This window comes from Eretmochelys imbricata, chromosome 2, assembly GCF_965152235.1.
Source record: "Eretmochelys imbricata isolate rEreImb1 chromosome 2, rEreImb1.hap1, whole genome shotgun sequence".
NCBI classification, from domain to species: domain Eukaryota; kingdom Metazoa; phylum Chordata; order Testudines; family Cheloniidae; genus Eretmochelys; species Eretmochelys imbricata.
Genome location: NC_135573.1, coordinates 105,761,410 through 105,767,409, shown reverse-complemented (window position 1 = coordinate 105,767,409; position 6,000 = coordinate 105,761,410). Strand labels below are relative to the sequence as shown.

Here is a 6,000-nt window from a genome sequence, read left to right as displayed (position 1 = left end):
AAATTAATAGGCAGCAGGTTTAAAACAAACAAAAGGAAGTATTTCTTCACACAATGCACAATCAACCTGTGGAACTCCTTGCCAGAAGATGTTGTGAAGGCCAAGACTATAACAGAATTCAAAAAAGAACTAGATAAATTCATGGAGGACAGGTCGATCAATGGCTATTAGCCAGGGTGGGCAGGGATGGTGTCCTAACCTATTTGCCAAAAGCTGGGAATGGGTGACAGAGGATGGATCACTTGATGATTGCCTGTTCTGTTCATTCCCTCTGGGGCACCTGGCATTGGCCACTGTCAGAAGACAGGATACTGGGCTATATGGACCTTTGGTCTGACCCAGTATGGCCATTCTTATGAATGATGGGAATCTAATTTTACATTACTGTCATTTAACTATAATGTGTTTGTCAGACAGTAGCATGTTGTATAGGATAAATCAGATTGTAAAAGCCATTCAGTCTTGATGCAAAGGGTGTAAATCAATTGATACAAGACAAACAAATGAAGTCAGTGCACAGTATCCACTTACATCAACTCTGAGCTCAGGCCTAATAATGAAAATTGACAACAACAAAATGTACAGAGAGGGTGAGTGTAAAGTTTCCAACAGAAGTGAATTTAATTTCAGTGCACTCTATTTTGCTAAATGGAATGCCCACAATCCTTTCTTAGACTCACATTGCTCTGCATAATGTATCTAAAAATCAGTCTGAGGAATATCAGCCGGTTATGTACAGCTGTAATTCTGCAGTAATTGGACTGTCCTCACTGACAGTTTGAAGTACACATTATGGGGCACTTTACTCACTCGCACTAACTGGAAGAAATAAAACACTGATGCAGTTGTAAATTTTAAAATCTACGCCACAGCAATTTCACTCACTTATACAATTCCCAAACCAAAAACTCCATTAAAATACAATTAATGTTGTAAACATATATGAACTATTTTTTCCCCAAAATCCTCATCGAAATGTTGCTGTTTAAGCCACACCTGTTGCTGATTCCACTTGTCAGCAACATGGGGTATTTTTAGTGCACTCAAGACTCCTGAGAGATACCTGAGGGCGTAAGCAGAAGAAACTTTATTAACTTTTAGGCAAAAGCCCCCGATGGACAGCTTAGGTGGGAAAGAAGGTGAAAAAACCCTCTTTCATCCAGTTCTGAGTAGAAGCAGCAATGGAAGTGGAGACAATTTGATCAAGGCTTCTGAGGCAATGTCAGTAATTTCTGAATTTTTCACCTAACAGAAGCAAGTCTCAATTAAATGTGAATTTTATGTGTTTTTAATTTTCTACAGGGTTGATTCTCTCTCTCTCTGTGGCTATTTCCTTGCAGGGCATGAATTCTGTGCTCATCCACTAGGCCCTCATCCTGCAAGCTAGAGGCAACCATATTTATTATACTTCAGGGGCAGCTTTGAGCTGGACCCTTTCCTTATTTGACAGAATATGTGCATTCCATTTAAAAAAAACCCAATGCAACAGACCTGCCCAAATGTGTAACCATTGCACTAGATACACACCACTTGACAACAGGTCTGCATACAGTTCTGAATACTAAGGGTATGTCTACACTATGAAATTAGGTCGAATTAATAGAAGTCAATTTTTTAGAAGGCTATTTTATACAGTCGATTGTGTGTCCCCCCACTAAGTGCATTAAGTCGGCGGAGTGCGTCCACAGTACTGAGCGCGTTGACTTTCAGAGCGTTGCACTGTGGGTAGCTATCCCACAGTTCCTGCAGTCTCCGCTGCAGGTTCTGGGTTAAGCTCCCCATACCTGATGGGGCAAAAACATTATGGCGGGTGGTTTTGGGTACATTTCGTCAGTCACCCCTCCCTCCATGAAAGCAATGGCAGACAATCGTTTTGCGCCTTTTTTCCATGCGGGCGCCATACTGCTTTCAGCAAACCATGCAGTAGGACTGCTAACCATCATCTTCAACATCCACCGCTTCCACTGCCACTCTGCTCTCCTGATGCTATGAATCCACTCGCAGGCCCTCTATATGACTGTCATCATCCACCGCTTCTGCTGGCACTCTGCTCTCCTGGTGGTCTCGTAGAGCTGCTTCAACTCTGCTCGGCTGCTCTTGTCTCACCTTACCAAGGCAAGCGTGCAGCCCGCTCAGCTGTTGAGTCCTGGCAGCAGACGGTGCAGTAGGACTGTTAACCATCATCATCGTCATCCACCGCTTCCACTGCCACTCTGCTCTCCTGGTGGTCTCGCAGTGCCGCTTCCGTTGCAACTCTGCTCGGCTGCTCTTGTCTTGCCATACCATGGCAAGCATGCACCCACTCAGCTGTTGTGTCCTGGCAGCAGATGGTGCAGTAGGTCTGCAAAACTGGTCATCCAACCACCGCTTCCCCTGCAACCCTGCTCTCCTGCAGACGCTATACCACAGCAAGCATGGAGCCCGCTCAGATCACCGCGACATTGTAAATACCTCGCGCATTATCATGCAGTATATGCAGAACCAGAACCTGCAAAAGCAGGCGAGGAGGCGATGGCAGCGCAGTGATGAGGACATGGACACAGACTTCTCTCAAAGCACAGGCCCCGGCAATTTGGTCATCCTGGTGGCAATGGGGCCGGCTCATGCTGTGGAACGCCAATTCTGAGCCTGGGAAACAAGCACAGACTGGTGGGACCGCTTAGTGTTGCAGGTCTGGGATGATTCCCAGTTGTTGCGAAACTTTCTTATGCGTAAGGCCACTTTCATGGAACTTTGTGACTTGCTTTCCCCTACCCTGAAGTACAAGAATACCAAGATGAAAGCAGCCCTCACAGTTCACAAGTGAGTGGCGATAGCACTTTGGAAGTTTGCAACGACAGACAACTACCGGTCAGTCGGGAATCAATTTGGAGTGGGCAAATCTACTGTGGGGGCTGCTGTGATGCAAGTAGCCAGCACAATCACTCAGCTGCTGCTATCACGGGTAGTGACTCTGGGAAATGTGCAGGTCATAGTGGATGGCTTTGCTGCAATGGGATTCCCTAACTGTGGTGGGGCCATAGACGGAACCCATATCCCTATCTTGGGACCGGACCACCAAGACAGCCAGTACATAAACCCGAAAGGTTACTTTTCAATGGTGCTGCAAGCACTGGTGGATCACAAGGGACATTTCAACAACATCAGTGTGGGATGGCCGGGAAAGGTACATGACGCTCGCATCTTCAGGAACTCTGGTCTGTATGAACAGGAGCAGCAAGGGACTTACTTTCCAGACCAGAAAATAACGGTTGGGGATGTTGAAATGCCTATAGTTATCCCTGGGGACCCAGCCTACCCCTTAATGCCATGGCTCATGAAGCCGTACACAGACACCCTGGACAGTAGTCAGGAGCTGTTCAACTATAGGCTGAGCAAGTGCAGAATGGTGGTAGAATGTGCTTTTGGACGTTTAAAAGCACGCTGGTGCAGTTTACTGACTCGGTTAGACCTCAGCGAAACCAATATTCCCATTGTTATTACTTGCTGTATGCTGTGTGCTCCACAATATCTGTGAGAGTAAGGGGGAGACGTTTATGGCAGGGTGGGAAGTTGAGGCACATCGCCTGGCCGCTGATTACATGCAGCCAGACACCAGGGCCATTAGCAGAGCACAGCAGGGCGTGCTGCGCATCAGAGAAGCTTTGAAAACCAGTTTCATGGCTGACCAGGCTACGGAGTGACAGTTCTGTTTGTTTCTCCTTGATGAAAACCCACCCCCTTGGTTCACTCAACTTCCCTGTAAGCCAACCGCCCTCCCCTCCCCCCTCTGATCACCGCTTGCAGAGGCAATAAAGTCATTGTTGTTTCAAAATCAAGCATTCTTTATTAATTTGTCACACAAATAGGGGGATAACTGCCAAGGTAGCCCGGCAGGGGTGGGGGAGAAGGGAAGGACAAGCCCACACTGCACTTCAAAACTTATTGAATGCCAGCCTTCTGTTGCTTGGGCAGTCCTTTGGGGTGGAGTGGTTGGGTGACCTGAGGCCCCCTCACTGCGTTCTTGGGCATCTGGGTGAGGAGGCTATGGAACTTGGGGAGGAGGGCAGTTGGTTACACAGGGGCTGCAGTGGCGGATTGTGCCTTTCCTGCACCTCAACCATACGCCGGAGCATATCAGTTTGATCCTTCAGTAGCCTCAGCATTGCATCCTGCCTCCTTTCATCATGCTGCTGCCCCCTCTCCTGTTGCTCTAGCCATCTGTCCTCGAGTTTATTTTGTACTTTCCTGGACTCTGCCATTGTCTGCCTCCACGCATTCTACTGGGCTCTTTTAGTTTGGATGGACTGCATGAGCTCAGAGAACATTTCATCGCGAGTGTGAGTTTTTTGCCTTCTTATCTGTGCTAGCCTCTGGCCCGGAGATGCTAGTTGCAGCGTTGAAACATTTGCAGCTGTGGGAGGAAAAAAAGGGAGACTAAAACTGAAAAAGTTACATTGGCCATTTAAAAGGAGGGGCTGATGTTTTTGGGTTAACACATAGCACGAACCCAACTAAACATCCCCACACCCAATTCTCTGGGATAGCTTCACCCCTCCCCTCACCACGTTGCTAACAGCAGGGATGATTTCTTTTCAGCCACAAGCAAACAGCCCAGTAGGAACACCTCTGATGTCCCCTTAATAAAATTCCCCTATTTCAACCAGATGACCATGAATGATAACACTCTAAGGATAACACAGAGAGATAAAGAACGGATGTTGCTTGAATGACAGCAAACACCGGGACCACACACTGCCATACTTCCTTATGCAATGATTCCAGACTACGTGCTACTGTCCTGCCATGGTAAAGTGTCCTACCATGGAGGAAGCAATAAGGTTGCCCGCCCCAGAAACCTTTTGCAAAGGCTTTGGGAGTACCTCCAGGACAGCTTCATTGAGATGTCCCTGGAGGATTTCTGTCCTATCCCCAGACACGTTAACAAACTTTTCCAGTAGCGGTACTGGCCGCAAATGCATCCCAAGTCTTCAGGGCAAATTAATCATTAAACACGCTTGTTTTTAAACCGTGTATTATATATACAAAGGTACACTCACCAGAGATGCCTTCTCTGCCTTCAAGGTCCGAGAGCCCAGGTTGATAAACAGTTCCAAGCTGTTGGGGAGAATGGTTTCTCCGCTTGCCTGGTGTGTGCTATCATCTTCCTCGTCCCCAAAATCCTCAACACTTTTGCGTGAGACTCCCCCCTTGCAGGAGTCCATGTACAGGGGTGGAGCAATGGTAGGGGCACCCCCTAGAATTGCATGCAGCTCATCGTAGAAGAGGCATGTCTGGGGCTCTGACCCTGAGCAGGCATTTGCCTCTTGGGTTTTTTGGTAGGCTTGCCTAAGCTCCTTAAGTTTCACGCAGCACAGCTGCAGGTCCCTGTGATAGCTTCTGTCCTTCATGCCCTTGGAGATTTTTTCAAATATTTTGGCATTTTGTCTTTCGGAATGGAGTTCTGATAGCACAGATTCATCTCCCCATATAGCAATCAGATCCAATACCTCCCGTTCGGTCCATGCTGGAGCTCTTTTGCGATTCTGGGACTCCATGGTCACCTCTGCTGATGAGCTCGCCACACTGGCCAAACAGCAAATGAAATTCAAAAGTTCACAAGGGCTTTTCCTGTCTACCTGGCCAGTGCATCCAAGTTGAGAGTGCTGTCTAGAGCGGTCACAATGGAGCACTGTGGGATTGCTCCCGGAGGCCAATACCATCGAATTGCGTCCACACTAACCCAAATTTGACCCGGCGATGTCGATTTCAGCGCTAATCCCCTCGTCGGGGAGGAGTACAGAAACTGATTTTAAGAGCCCATTAAGTCGACAAAAATGGCTTCGTTGTGTGGATGGGTGCAGGGTTAAATCGATCTAACGCTGCTAAATTCGACCTAAATTTGCAGTGTAAACCCGGGCTAAAAGAGCAGCTGTAATCAGCACATCAGTAAGCTAAGCTGGCAATTCATGCCTATCTTGAAAGTATCAAGGCTGCATCTAGATCTCCATATATATCTAT

General features: G+C 47.5%; 1 long non-coding RNA gene across 1 annotated transcript; it reads right to left on the bottom strand.

Moving 5' to 3' along the window:
- Positions 1 to 3,800: 3,800 nt before the first annotated feature.
- LOC144260462 (uncharacterized) lies at positions 3,801 to 5,939 on the bottom strand. Its single transcript, XR_013345021.1, has 2 exons — positions 5,040 to 5,939; positions 3,801 to 4,393 (listed from the first exon to the last, which is right to left on the bottom strand). It is a non-coding gene; the product is annotated as an uncharacterized LOC144260462 (long non-coding RNA).
- Between the last annotated feature and the right edge of the window lie 61 nt (positions 5,940 to 6,000).